At 53.5% G+C, this 15,721-nt stretch overlaps 1 protein-coding gene and 1 pseudogene across 9 annotated transcripts in view; one reads left to right on the top strand and one right to left on the bottom strand.

Moving 5' to 3' along the window:
* LOC120600635 (arf-GAP with GTPase, ANK repeat and PH domain-containing protein 1) overlaps window positions 1–15,721 on the bottom strand; it is a 317,727-nt gene that overhangs the window by 210,822 nt on the left and 91,184 nt on the right. The window lies entirely within an intron of this gene.
* LOC120601864 (uncharacterized) lies at window positions 6,118–6,233 on the top strand (annotated as a pseudogene).

Raw genomic sequence — 15,721 nt, 5'->3', positions numbered from 1 at the left:
CGGGGGAAAGGACGAGGGGGCGGGTATGGGCCGAGGATGCGGAGGACACGACGCCGGGAGGAGTCTGAGGAGGGGTGTGTGCCGATGGGAGACCACCACAGAGGTCGGAGCTGTCTGGGCGGAACGGGGCTTGGGGGCAAGTCCACGCGCTCGGACACGTAAGGCCAAGTCACAGGGCGACTGTCCCCAAAGCCTGCCCGTCAACAGCTGTGTCGCTTCTGAGGCATGAGCTCGGTGCTGACATAAGCCCAGGAGGAAAAAAAACCCAAAACCTAGGACTCCGGGGAGACAGAGAATCCCCCAAAGAGCCCACGAGGGCCTGATCACGCGCGTCGCCCCCGAACGTTTTGAGTAAACAGCTAATATACTCTTAGCTGGAAAATTATTTTGCTCATAAATTATTTCAGATTTTAATTTTCCCCTTTTCTGGTTATGCTGCCTCCCTTCACTGACTTTCTCATTTTACAAAGAAGTTCATAATTCTTTATAAGTTTCTCTCATCCTGCGCTGCTGACATCTATTTCTGAGTGGAAATCAAGCTACAAAAATGTCTTTCAAATGATGATCATCTGCAAATACGGAACCACGTCGTCTGAGAGAGCACAGAGGCCTCTGCCTGCGACGCCCGGGCAGGAGGCCACGGCAGCGTCCTCCGTCTTTGTTTGAGGTCCCCCGAAGTTCTGCTCGCTGACACAGTGCCAGGGGGGTGGCTGGGAAAACTGACTCGAAACGCCCCCCGCCCCCCAGGGGAGCCCCAGCACACGCTGGGCTTGCAAGCTGCCCGTCCCCGTCACGAAGCCTGGGGTCTGACCGCCCCGGCATCACGGTGTGCTGGGCTCGTAAGCTCTCCAGGTGACTCTGAAGAGCAATCTCTGGCCGGGTGATCTCTTGAGCACCAAGAGAATGGGCAACCTGACTCAACCCAGTCCAAAGGGACCCAGCTCTGCATGGATGGTGTGTGCGTGTGCGTGCGTGTCTCCATGTGTGCGTGCAGAGGCGGCTTTTTTTTGTCCTCAGTGCAATATTTAAATTGCGTCTGTGTTCTCAGATACTTATTTCAAACTCACCCTATTGTGGGTAAGCCTTTCCCACCAAAGATTGCTTCATACTCAATGCACACTTAAGTCCCTGGGGAGAGAAGGACCATGTGCATGTCTTCTGACACCCAGACCTCTGTCACATTAAATATCCAACACGGTTAATTTGCTAAATACTGAAACATCAACGACGTGTCTCTCGAATTCAAATCTTGTTCATTGGCGGTAGCTCAAAGAAGGGCTTCATGTATCAAACTTAAATTCCCGGGGGGGCAAATGTTACCAAAAAGTCTCAGAAACTGGGTTTCCATTTTAAGTCCAAAGAATTCAGTTCGCTTCTAAATTTTTTTTTTTCTTAAGCCTTTCATTGACGTTAGGTTCTGGGAGCAAAGGCTTTCTGTTCACGGAAGGTCTACGGCAAACACCGAAGCGCTGAGGAGGGGGCATGTGAAGGGCAGAGCCAGAGGGACTGTCCCCACCTTCTTTCGCAGAGTCTGACACGTGCCAGTTACTGAGACGAGCCCGGCTCTTGCTGGGCTGGGAGTCCTCCGCGTACAGGCTGCGTCTCATTCAAACCGGTTTGTTCCCGTGACTAATGACGGAGCTGACGCACAGGGTCGGCGAACGCCGCCCGACATTATCTGCAGTTAACGTGATCATCTCACAATATTTTGGAGCAAACTGAGTTTTCTAAACACTCGCACACGAGGAAAAGCTGCGAGAATACTCAGGAAGCCTGCATTCTTCCTCCTATGGTATGAAATGTTGCAGCAAATCAATTATGTTTCACTTTCGGCAAAATGAGTTGGAAGGCAGACGGTCACCAGTGGCAGCCTGTTCTTCGTCAGTAGGACCATTTGATGACATTCGTCGGACGTCTCGGTCGTCATGTAAATGCGTTACGCCGACATTAAGCTTTGTGGGATAACTCTGCCACGTCGCCCTGACACCCCGCTTGTTTCTGTGATGCCGTACTCCCCAGCTACCATTTACATGCTCGCCTAAACGTTTTACATTTATCTGAAATTAAGAGTAATAAATTTACTGATGAGAAAGGAGACTCTCCTCCCCTATGTAATTACTATGATCTAGTAAGGAGAGTATAGGGTGTTCACAGATGCTTGTTTTTATGCGGATGCGGAGATGATGGTGGCAACAGCGACTTCCTGAGCTGCTACTACGTGCCGGCTGCGTTACGGAGGGCATCCACCAGGTTATTAAGCCACCGAGAACCCAGGAGGAGGGCTGCCCAGCCACTCCCGCGCTACAGGTGAGTCACCCGAGGTTTGGAGGTGCACAGCTGGTGAGCGGGGTCCCATTCTAAAGCATGCAGATCTGTGCACCTGCCAGGATGATGGCTGCTTATGGACGCCAGCGTTGTGAATTGCCATCCCTTATAGTAAATATTCCACTTAGGTGAACACTTACTAGTAGTACTTGTTTGTTTTTAATTTAACAGTGTTATCGTATTTCGCCGACCCTCAACACCCTTGAACCCGCTCTCCATCCACCCGCCGGATCCTGACCTGCAGTTCAACAGATGCATTCTGAAATATTTGCAGACGTGACCACGAAAATAAATATGCACCAGGCGACGCATTCCCCCCCTTCCTTCTGTGCTCACAGCTCTCCTGCCTGGGTTCTACTTCTCTGTCCCTTAGCTCTAACCCACGGGGCAGCTTTAGAGAAAACCCCAGGGGCTTGATTCTTCCGGAGCCGTCAGGATGCAAACGGGCCGCCTGGCGAGGCGGGGGGCTGGCTGCCTTCATCATCTCCCCGCGAAGTTGATGAGCCCTGAACGGCTGGAAGCGCCCATGTAAACTGGTTAATGTTAAATGCCAGCTCTTAACAAACACGACGCGCACGGACGTGGTTTGAAATCTGAGAATCTGAGGAGAGAAAGTGAGATGGGCGGCAGAGTTCCCATTTCTGGCCAAGCGCCCTGCTGCCTGTGGCTGAAATGTTTACGTTGCCATTAAGATGTAAGTGATGGAGTTTTGAGGCCATCGCGGTATCCCCACGAGGGACTGGACCTGGCTCCCCTGGGACCGCTTCTGTGGGCTTTCTCCCCGTCGGCTCCTGGGCAATTCCTCGGGTCTCTGACCCCGGCAAACACTCTAATCTGACTATTACTCATTCGATATCGCTTTTGATCACGGTACCTTTACCAAGGAATGAAGGTGACAGGAAACTAACAATACTTAGAGCATCAGAAGTTTGCTTCTTCGGAAACCGGCTAAAGGGCTTTCGCGGCTTGCTGTTCAGTTTACTCTTTTGATTGCTTTGCCACTATGTAAATCAATTTGTTAATGTTCCTTACAAAATGCATGAGCCAGTTACACTGACAAACACACAAAGCTCATTCGTAATTAGCAGTTAATTAGTAAGAAGGAACAGATGCTGTTAGAGTTTCAGCAGGCGAACAGGTTCTGTAAACAATGCTTATAAATCTAAATGAATTTATTAACCACAATACAACTGTCAACATTTTGTTGGCAACCACACAAAATATGGCGGAATCCCCAAAATGTCTTTACAATGTATTAATAATCGCAGTGACAGCCAGGGCCTCTGTGGCCACCGGCTGGCAGTCCTCAGCCACCTCCTTTGTCTTCCTGAGACGTGGTGGCTTAGCGACTCTTTCGGAAGGCTTCGAAGGAGCAGGGCTTGTGTGAGCAGCATCTGAAGGTGGAGTTTATGAGACAGCGAGGGTGGAGGAAGAAGGGACACACTACAAGCCGAAGCCCTCCCTGTGGCAGCTGGGGAGGCACCAGACACACAGGACATTTGCAAAACGAGAAGCTGCAGGGGGGGCTGGGGGTGCTGGAGCTACCGGAAGCTGTCTGGAACCGGAGCGGAATGCACGACAGAGGAGGACGCCTGGGCCCGCCAGGGGCTTTGGGCGTCTTGGTGCAGGCGGCGGGAAGCTGCTGAAGAGTCTCAGCTAAGGGGTGACAGAAGCTAACAGGCACTTTCAGAAGCAACCTTTGTCCTCGGTGTGGGACGCGGGTGGAGGGGGAACTCTTGGGGGGTGGGGGGCTGGCTGTCCTCCAGGGAGGCTGTCCATGATCAGGGAGAAGGGGAAGGAGGAGAAGGGCTGAGGATGGATGTGGGGGGCGCTTCTGGTGGAGGCTGGCTGGGCTGGGGACATGGGAGGAGGGGCGACACCCAGGTTTTGAGTGAGTGTCGCCCTGATCTAGTTTCTGAAAGTCATTACTATTCACCACAATTAATGCATCAAACACTCTGGCCAGGTCACGCGGGTGACCCCAAAGGTGCTGTGACCAGAGTCGGCAGCTCACTCAGTGATCCCCACGGGCCACACCCTGCCCCGCAGCCCACCCAAGCCTTCTACCCAAGTCCCCGAGAGTGGACCTCCCTTCACCGGCCTCCTCGCCACCCACCAGCATGACCTCAGAGCTTCCATTCTGGGGTGACCTTATATTTAAATGGCATTTTCCTATCCTCTCGTGGGGACCGCCTTCATAAAAGTCTGCAAAACGAATACTTGGAGAAAATGAATGCCAACTCCAGCGGGCTGCGCCCCCAAAACTGGCATCCCAGGTAAAAGGTTTCTCAAGGCAGGCACAGAATGTGTGAATTAGGAGTTGTAACATGGGGTTTGGCCTGGAGGAATGTGGGGACCGGCCCTCCTGGGGATGCCCAGCCAGGCCGACCAGCTCTGCAGCCACGTCTGGGGTCACCGGGACAGTGGGTCTCAGTGGGAGTGCCTGGCCAGGCCGCCCCAGGGCACCCGGGCTGCGGGCTAACCTGGGTGTGAGTTAGCAGCAGACAGTGGCCTCTGGGACGCAGCTGGACAGAAGGTGAATCGTGTCTGTCAGTCAGCGGGCGGAGAGATGGTTTTCGTGCGCTGTAACGAGCACTTTTAAAAACACAGCACAGACGAGAATAGAACGGGTACAATGCACCTAAGAAGCGCCACTGCAGAGCACTTTCACTTTGATGGCGCGCGCCCGTGTCCCTGTGCGCACACGCGTGCACAGACTGGGTCACACGCAGTAGTTCTCTCCAGGCGTCGGGGCCAACGAGGTCTGAAACAGCTGGTGTCGAAGCAGCTGGTAAAGCTTTGTGGGGACGTCCGTAACCGTCACAGCACAGGGACACGGCCAAGCGAGGCTGCGGCGTGGCCTGGTCCGATTACACGCCGGCAGGGTAAACGCACACGAAAGTGTGACGCAAGACCCATGTCGCCGACGCGGTCACCTGGGCTTAAAGCCGCCTCGTGCAGCCTCACCGCCCGGCATCAGCGGGCCTCCCGTGCTCCGGACCCGGTGGAGGTCAGCACCACGGGCCTCCCCGCTGCCCCCTCGGGCGGCCTGGCCCAGGGCTTATGAGCAGGGGAACCCTGGCAAGCGCCGCCGCCTCCGTGTGGGCTGCGTGGGTTTCGCCCCGCCGCAGGCCGCAAGGACCAGCAGACGGCGTAAGCAGACCCAGACTGGCGCCGGCACCCGGCCGGCTCAGGGCTCCTGGCATCTGACATTCTCGACCGACCGCGCTCTTCACCTCGCCCCCTTGGACACTGACGGCTTCCCCGGCGACCGCCGCCTCCCATTCCTTGGGGACAGAAGGCAGGAATGGGGGGCCACACCGGCTTCACGCCCCCATGTCCACAGCAAACCACTCCTCCCCTCCCCCTACAAGAGCCTCCCCTCCTGAGGGGCCTCTCCCGCCGGATGTTCAAAGCCTGCAGCAGTAACGGGAGGGGACACTGCCGTTGACGGAACATGCAGGGGTGGCATTCCGACCAGGGGGGACGGATAAACTCACCAACCCACGAAAGGTCAGGCATCTGGAGAAATCGAACAGCTAACCACTAAAAGGAAGACGTTAGAGGGGACTTGGGGACGGGGGCCTTTAAGGCATAATTAGCAGAGGAGGAGAAACAAGATGAATGAGATCTAGCGACAACATTTTTGAAACTTCTCGATGCCAAAAATGACATTGAAATGAAAAGGTAACTAAAGATAACGCAGGATGTGGCTCCATAGTATAGTGGTTAGCACGTTTGCTTTACATACAGAAGGTCCTGGGTTCACACCCCGTGGAGCCACCATCAATGGTCTACGGCCGTGCCACCCTGAACAAGCCCGATGTCTGATCGCGGAAGCTAAGCAGGGTCGGGCCTGGCCAGTACTTGGATGGGAGACCCCCTAGGAAGACCCGGTGCTGTAGGCGTAAATAATAATAATAATAATAAAGGAAACTGTGCAACGTACATAAAAGCAGACGGCTGATACAGTTGATAATGAGGCTAACGGGCCGGGGACGGAGATGTGATAATGAGCCATCCTTAAACAGGCACGTCACGCAAAACGTGCAAGTAGCCAATAAAAGTATATTTTAAAACTGCTAATAAATAAAGGCAGTTTATGTTTTTAAAACAATAGGACGCAATTCAAATCTATAAAACTAAAATTAAAAAACATACACATATGTGTATGTGTACGCACACACATACAAAACACCCAAACGTACGATAAAGTAGAAAGAGCACTTGTGAAGAGTAAATTCATATATTTAAAAAAAAACAAACAAACTTAGAAATATATACTTTAAGCCTTAAAATTTTTATGCCCTTTGACTAAGCAAATCTATTGCTAGAAACTTAACCGTGGGAAATGGGGAAGAAGGAGCCTAAGATGTGCTCTGGGTGTCACCACCCGCTTTTGGCCCCAGAGACAGAAACCAGGGCTTCAAATGCACCTGTGCGGACGACGCTTGGACAACGCCTCCGAGGCTCGAGGCTAGTACTAGAAGCAGGTCCCAAATGGCCTGTGCCGTGTGATCCTGCTTTAGAAGTATATTTAAAGACACAGTAGCCATTTTTCCATCCATCCATCCATCCATCCATCCATCCATCCATCCATCCATCCAAGAAGTATCTAAGGAAAACCTGTTATGACATTAACGGTAACTAAGAGTCGAGATTTCTTCTTTCATGAAACCCAGAGCAGTGGGACCAGCCAGGGCGACACAGGTGCTGAGGGGGCCGGAGAGTATGAGCGCAGGGGATGGGGAGCGAGGGGGGCCGCGGGGAGGCGGGGCTGGGTTAGAAAAGGGAGCCAGAGACAGGGAACCGGAACAGGGAGCCTGGGAAATGCAGTTGCTGTTACCTCAGAGTGGTAGCCTCATGGCTGCTGACTTTTTCTTGCTTTTTTCCTAATTTCGCTACAACGAACATGTACTTTTTTGTTTTTGTTTTTGTTTTGTAGTTTACAGAACAATTCCATCCAGCCCCTTCCTTCCACCCCATTCTGGCCGTCTGCGGCTCCCCCCCCCATGCGGAGGGGAGCCTCTCCTCCCCGCCCCATCCCCATGGCACCCCTGGTCTTCCTTAAACCTCAAGTCCTGCCAGGCAGCCGCCCGCACCCCCGCCTGTACATCCCTCCTCTCAGCCAGCCCCACGCCACGCGCCTGCCCACGCCCTCACCCTGGCTGCAGGCCGGGTGTCCTGCAGCAGCTCAGGCTGACTTCCCTCGGGCCTGCAGCAGCCGTGCATCCTCCCCCGGCTCTCTGGCTCCCTTGTTCTCTGCTGCTATGGTCCTTAGTCCATCAACCCCTCCAGCCTGGGCTTCTGGAGATGAAGGAAGTGCCCTGGGAGTTAGATGTGACATGATCGCAAAGCCACAGGAGGTCCGGGCCCCGGGTCAGCGCTGGGGCAGGGAGGGCGCTCACTGCTTTGTGGAGAGGGCAGCTTCTGATCCGAGACCCACCGGGCCTCCTATGCAGGGGGTTGATACTCTCCTCCAAGGCTCAGCGGGCTTGGTCTGCACGTGGTCACCCCAGCCCAAAAACACAGGAGCAAAGACGCGAAGTCACTCCCCCCCCCCCCGGGCTGATAATCACAGATGTCGACACCGACACAGGACAGGGAGACAGGACTCCTAAGAACTTCACACGTTCCTGAACGCTCATTGACTGGAATTAAGTTTAGAATGTCTACAATAAATAATGTATAAAATGTTTCACTCATTCTAAATTTAATACAATGTATAAGGTTCTCGTAAGAATTATACAGGCTTCTGAGCAATTACGTAATGATTTTGAGGACGCTTTTACATACAGCATACAATGGTTGAAATGCATGCAGGAATTCTACCGAAATGTAAGGAAAATGCTGATGAAACATTACAGGCTGACCAAATACGCCCAAGACTAAAGAGAAAGGGCATCTTAACAATGGCATGACAGATGCCGAAGGACGTGATCGAGACAATGAGAAGACATCCCCAGACCGGGAGAAAATATTTGCAAAAGACACATCTGATAAAGGCATCTTATCCAAAACATACGAAGAACTCGTAAAATCAACAATAAGGAAACGACCAAATTAGAAAATGAGTAGATCTGAGCAGAAACCTCACCGAAGATCTACGGATGGCAAATAAAGACATGAAAAGACGCTCAGCATCGTAGGTCATTAAGGAATTGCAAATGAAAACAAGATACACCCATTAGAATGGCCAGAATCGGACGCACTGACCCCGTCACGTGCTGGCAAGGACGTGGAGCCACGGGAACTCTCATTTGCTGTCAGTGGAAAGCAAAACGATGCAGCCACTGCAGAAGGTGGTTTGGCAGTTTCTGCTGAAACTGAAAACGTTCTTACCATCCAGTCCAGCAGTCACGCTTCCTGGAATTTACCCAAATAAACTGAAAATTTATGTGCACGCGAAAATCCGCACAGAAATGTTTACAGCGGCTTCATTCAAAACGCCGCAAGTCAGAGCGATCGGGATGTCCTTGAGCAGGTGGACGAAGGTCCGTCTAGACAGTGGGATGTTATTCAGTGACAAAAGGACGTGAACTATTAAGTCCTTAAGAGACGTGGAGGAACGGCAAGTGCAAACCACTGAGTGACAGAAGTGAGTCTGGAAAGGCCAGACCTCATGTGATTCCAACTACGTGACGTCCTGGAAAAGGCAGGAGGAGAGAGACAACAGCAAGATCCGCGGTGGCCGGGGGTTGGGGGGAGGGAGGGTTAAAGCGGGGAACACAGAGGCCGCGCAGCTCGTCGCTACGACACTGTCACGGGGGATACATGTCACCAGACATCTACCCAAACCCACAGACTGCACGACACCTACAGAGAGCGCTAAGGTGCACTGTGAATTTGGGTGATAATGATGTGTCGATCTGGGTTCACCGACTGTAACAAATGTACCACATGGTGCAGGATGTCGTCGGTGGGGCTGGCTGTGCACGCGTGGGGAGCGGGGTACACGCTGGAACTTTCTGCTTCATTTTGCTGTGAATCTAAAACTGCTCCATGAAGGAAAACTGACTGACGAAGGAGGAGGAGGAAGAGCGAGATGCTCAGGATCCAGCTGATCAGAGTCCAGGTGTGATCGCGACAGCTTTAATCACCAAGAGGCAGCCAAGAGGTGCCAGCACCACCGAGGGTCCTGGGGCTGCTCCGGGGCCATGGGCTCACCCAGCGGGGATCACGGCCGAGGGTACAAACCCCCTGCCGGCATCGCATAGAGTCCCACGTGTCAGCTGTGGACAGCTAAGGACTGACTGCTGGGCTCACCAGCAGTGTATCTGACGAGAATGAGACTGTTAATAGCATTCAACGTAAGCTAAACCAGGGGTCCCCAACCCCCAGATTGTGGACCGGTACCGGTCCGTGTCCTGTCAGGAACTGCGCTGCACAGCAGGAGGTGAGCGGCGGGCGAGTGAGCCAAGCTTCATCTGTATCTGCCCCCGCTCCCCAGAGCCAGCATCACCGCCTCAGCTCCACCCAGACCATCAGGCATTAGATTCTCACAGAGACACCGGACTGGTCCTTGGTGCCACAAAGGATGGGGACCGCTGATCTAAGTGACTGAACAATTCCAGGAGGCAACATTTTGTCAATGCCTTGAACACCTGCTGGGAGGTAAGTCATTGGAGGCAGCTTGTTGAGCTAGGGTGAGCTCGCCAGGGGACAGTGGCCCTTCCTGGGCGTGTCTAGCAACCTGAACCCTTGTCACAATATGGTGCCTCTCCACAAACGAATCCCCAGTCCCCGTGCCCCCTCAAGTCCTTTACAAAGAACTTTCAGCATAACAGCTTCTGGACTGTAAAGGTCCCCGAAGAAAGGGCACTCCTCATCAGTGGCTTTCTGAATTACTGATGTTGACGGAAATGACCACTTTGAGAGGACAAGGAATGGATGTGACTGGTTCGACGGACCTTCCGATCAGAACACTCACCGGGGCGGCTCTGGTTTGAGGAGAGGCAAAGCTACGTTCCTTGTAGAGATTACCAAAGCATAAAGAAAAATCCAGACCACTAAGTAATTACGTGACTGTGTTAAATACCATCGATTTATAATAAGCAAACTGAGCTGTCACCGCTACCAAAATGGCCAACTCCAGTCCTGCCCACCAGGTGTCATCAAGAACTTCTCCAGAGCCGTGTCCTTCTAGGTCCGCGTGGCCCGTGGGCCTCCTCGCTGTTCCCACCGCTCCTTCCGGGGTCCGATCACTGGGCCCTCCGCCTCTGTCCTCGAAACTGGGGAGCACTCCGCCGGCCGTCCAGGCTCGCCTTCACGCAGCCCTGTGCCCCGTCTTTGTTCCTGGCGTTTGCAGAGAACGTGCCCAGGTGTGCCTGTCACTGTAAGCCAGCTGTCACTTCCTGAAGCCCCTCTGCCCACCCCACCCCACTCCCCACTGTCCTTCCTCCTGCCTGCCCTCCTGCAAGAGGGTCTCCCAGCTCCCGCCCGCTGCACTGCATAGGCCTCTGGGCCCATGGGACGCCCTCCGCCCAGTGCACCCACGTTCACCGCACGGCCCGGTGCAAGGTGACTACTCGGTGCAAGGACACGGCACCTCACGCTACCACCAAACTCTCCTACATCGGGAGAGTCCCGCAAAGAGATGCAGAAACACAGTCAGAGAAACTAAAAAGCGTTTGTCATCAACATTTAAAAAAGAGTCTTTACAATATATAAGAAGCTAAGGCCATGATTAATTTTCTCAGAAAGGCAGGAAACCTGCAAAACTGGGTCTACCTGGATGGAGTGTTAATGAATCCTCCAGGGGCAATCAAACACCGGCTGGGCCACCATTAAACTCGAGCCCACTGTGGCCCTTCCCTGCTCACGAGGTCTCAGAGTCGGCGTGAAGTCCACCCTTGGTTAACGCAGCACGGCATCTCCACCCGGAAAAGACTTCCGCCTTTGGAATCAAGATGACAGACAGGCCACCGCTGCCTCCACGACAGAACAGACACGAAGAAAATAGATCCTTGACCAATAAATGGCATTGAGGAAGGTCACGGTGATCCACTCGCTCTCTCCAGGAAATAAAATGCACCACCAGTGACAGCCAGGCCAGGAGCAGGGGCGCCGCAGGGGGCGGCGGGGCCTGGACACTATGAGCCGAGGACGGCCAGACTCTGCTTCAAGCCGCGTGGCACAGCGACGCCCCGGAACTCAGGCCGCAGAGAAAGTCCTGGCACCGCCCCCTGCCCACCCCGCGTCCCGGACACCGAACGACTGCAGGACTGGCAGAGGATGGCGTTGCCTTAGCTCCCACTCCACACGCCGGTCCACGACAGTGCAGCTGAAGACAATGACACCTGACCCCCAAACTAAGGTGGCAGCGCCCCACAGATCTCTCGCGAAGTAGGATGCTCTCTCCTGGAGCTTCCATCACACAGAACAGTGAAGGTGCCATGAGACCCGAAAAAAGACGCCTGCTGATCCTTGCGTGGCCCAGCACGTCCCCGATTTGCCACCTAGTGACATCTGGTGATACCTAAGCAATACGTAGGCTTGACGGTCTTGGAATGCACACTGGGAAATGCTGGGTGATGGACAGCTCCCAGAATCCTCTCCTTGGCCTTCCACTCGCAGAGTGACACGCTGTCAAAGCAAACTTGAGCCTGAGTTCTGCCCCAGACCGTTCTCCAGCCTTCCAGCCCCAGAAGGTCACCATCTGAGGCTCCTACTCCAGCGGGCCGCTCCTCGCTGGGCCTCCCTGGGTTCCTCCAGAACAAACGCTGACTCCCGTGAAATCCCACGTCACGCTTGAGCCTCGGCGTTATCAGTTCCAAGCTGTGTGACACCGAGCAGGCGGCTTAACTTCCCTGAGCACTCGCTCCGTCTGTGGAATGGGGACAACGCTGTCATCCCCACAAGGTGCTTGTGAGAACTGAGCTTCCTGCTTCCAGCACACATGTACCGAGAGCCCACTGCTCAAGGGGCTTGAGACATACCGGAGAGATCAACAAAATCCCCGACTTCGTGGGGTTCAGGCTGGAGTGGGCCGGCACACAGCAGCACTGGACATCGGTCAGCTGTCAGGCCGCTGTTGCCCAGACTTCCTCCTCCACGCATTATTTCCCAGAAACCTGAGCACGAATCAAAAAACACGTCCCCAGAAAGGCAAAGTTCAGGATCGCCACCCACATTTGTCTTAATTCTGTGAAAACGAGCCACTTCGGGCTTGGGTCACCAGGACCCACCGTGGCCTGGGCGAGCGTCAGTCCCGAGGCCGCGGGCAGCTGGCAGCAATCGCGCCAGGCCGCCTCCCTCCAAACCTCCGGCATTTTCGGTCCCCGGCAGCTTCTCTTGATGGTCTCTCCTCTGACCCGCACGAGCACGTCCCCGGCTGGCCCCGCGTGGGCCGGCGTGGGCCAGAGCGACCGTGAAGTGCCACTCCTCCCTATGTGCGGTGTGCGCTTCTCAACCATTCCGACGTGTCACTTGAGACAGGCAAACGACTTTTACGGGACAGCCTCCACGACAAACCTTGGAAGTGTAATCCAGTGCCGTGACGTGATTTAGTGAGGGACATTACTCTCGCAGCCAGCGTGACACTATTTACTGCTCGCAGAGCACAGGGGGACGACTCGCGGCTCTGGCCCTGCCCCTCTCCCCCTCCTTCAGGGCCCCGGCCAAGTATCCTGCACGCTAAAGAACGTCTAAAAGTCATTGATGAGGCTCATTAATGTATCAAAATGTCACCTGCTCAATGCGAACCATTAAAAATTATTAGTACAGGTATTAGCAGAAATAGTCATTAAAAAGTGCAGAAATAACATGAGAAACATCATGGAGAAATAGTCACCACCTTGGAGCTTCACTGCCAGCTGTCACCTCGTGCTCCAGAACCCCCAGCCTTGTGTGCCAGGAGACACACCCTCTGGTCACAGGGGGTCACAAAGCGCTCACACGCTCAGGACCGCAGCGCGTGCAAGGTGAGTCTCGGCAGAGGCCAACCTCGCTCAAACATTTGGAGACACACGACCGGTAATTTCACTGACAAATAAAACAAAACATATTCAAACACAAGATGTGCTTATGAAGCAGATGAAGCACGGATATTTTTAAAATAAAATGTTTCCAGCTGTGTTCTTCTAATCCCTCAAGGGGACACAGTTCCTGTCCTCTGCAATCAGGGAGAAGCGCCAGCCGAGACTGGACACCCGCCCAGGGACATCGAGCCCACCTCCTCCGCCCCTCCCCGAGCTCGGCGACGGCACTCGGTGCTGACTCTCCAGCTGAAAACTGAAGGTGGACTCGCTGATCTGACTCATTCGGGGCGAGTGACCAGAGGGGCAGGCACGAGAAACCCTCTGCTACTGGGGGAAGCTCGACCTGGGTCCTGACTCACCTGGACTGGCAGAGGACAGCGCTACAGGAACTTCTGGGAAGACACTTCCAGGATAGTGTTCTGTGAGTGAACATTGAAAATACAGAAAGAGGGAGGGAGCGGTGCAGGCGGATCATAAATAATTAACGCAGAGCGTGTGGCGATGCCACGTGAGGCACGGCGCTCTTTCAGCCTTGGTCAGACGCCATGGCCGCTGGACATGTCTCACAGCAGACAGAGGCCTCGCGGGTCCCCACGAAATGCTGTCAGTGAGGAAAACGCCAGCAATGCCATCTGGAAGGAACCTAGCGGGAGTGAGGAACCCACAGAGGGTCCCTTCTCCGTCTGCTGGAGCCGCCTGGCTGGCCAGGTCACCGTGTCAGCATACTGTGGAATGCTCCCCTGTCCCCGGGTGCCTAGAGTTGGCCCAGCTTCTGCGTTTCAGATTAAACATTATTTTTCACTACGTACTGAGCAACATACGAACATACTTAACTTGGTAAACAGGTGAACAATTGTGTCAAGTCTATAAAGAAGCGGTTCTCGCCACCACCTCATACTTTTTCATAGAGACCATGCTAAATGCAAACATTTCCTGCTTCCCCTATCGGGAAATAAAGTATCACATTTTTTTTAAGTTAACATTGAAATAAACATCAATTCCCCTAAATGCAGCACAAGCACGATGATATTTAGACATGCAGGTGATCGTGGGGGAGGGCGACAGGAAACCTAACAGACCAACTTAAAACTCATGTAATGGTATTTTTCAGAAAGTTTTTTATATATTGCTTTTGGGGGCCACGAGCACAGTCCACGAGCTACTAAGAATATGTGCTTTGCAATGCTCACTGAGGCCACCACACAGGCAGCTAGCTGTCCAAAGGGCCGTCGGTTCTCCTGCCGAAAATCCTAAAGGACAACGGTTTCCGCTCCCCGGCCAGCGGCACACACCCGTGCATCATCCCCGCGCCGGCTCCCGTGGCGGTGAGCGGGAAGGGACGGGGACGCGGAGCCCAGAGGCTCTCCCGCCAGTCCCGGTCCACCGGGCTGCTGGCCGCACGCCATCGCGACACCGAGAGCTCGGCCTCGTTTTCCTCTAATACCATTTCTAGGAGCAATCGGCACGTTTCTGCAAACGGTCGCTCACAGAATTCTTCTTGCTGAATGGCAAACAATGAGAAAAGACTTTCATGAATCAAACCTACCGAATCTCTTTCTCTGCTGATAATGGGGAGGGTTTCCATTAGGGGAAAAAAATCGGGGAACCTCTCTCAAGCACGAGACCCGGAACCGCGCTTTCCTTTGGCTAAAATTATCCGGCCCCGCGAACGCACTGATCACCTTGATGAGTCCACGTAAAGCGGCGCTGTGCCTGCTGCATTTCAGGCAGACAGAGCGATATTTTTTGGTTCTGCGAACATCAACGGGGCCGTCTGACGTCAGGACATTTCTAATCTAAGTGCGAACAATATTTTCTATTGCTCGGGGAATAGTCACTGTTAACTGAACGCGGCAACGAAAAAGGCGGGTAAAAAGGGGCATGCGGACCCGAGGGAATCACCAAATCAATTAACAAGTAATTCAGAACCTAATTTCTACATTGCCTCTTAGCACAAAATTGTACCTTTAATTTCTCCTGCAATAAGCATCTCTATGATGGCCCTAACGCACACAGCCGCTGTAAATGAGTTTACAAGGATCTCTTTTTGATTGGCTATACAACATTATTTCTTCACAGTTCAGTGCTACTGCAGCCAAGTGCTCTGAAAGATTTAATTATACTGGTAGCTACCAGTTACCAATTTGCAAGACCCACAGTGAGTATAGTACATTTTAAAGAACTAGTAATCAACTAATTAAAACCACAGTGAATTCCAGATACTCCAATTACAAACAACTGCTGTGGACTATCCTGAGAGAGGCTCCTGCATTACGGGGAAGGAGATCTTGCAGGAGGTCTGGCTGCGCCACGGAGCGCGGATGCCACCAACCGAAGACCCCTCGGCACTGGAGCTATGGAGGCTGCTCGTCTGCTGTGAGCAGTGCCCGGGGGTGGTGCCGTGCCTGCGTTGGAAG

The sequence above is a fragment of the Pteropus medius genome, unplaced genomic scaffold (assembly GCF_902729225.1).
Source record: "Pteropus medius unplaced genomic scaffold, Ma_sr-lr_union100, whole genome shotgun sequence".
NCBI lineage: Eukaryota > Metazoa > Chordata > Mammalia > Chiroptera > Pteropodidae > Pteropus > Pteropus medius.
The sequence above is the reverse complement of the archived record's forward strand: the minus strand, read 5'-3'. Positions and strand labels throughout refer to the sequence as shown.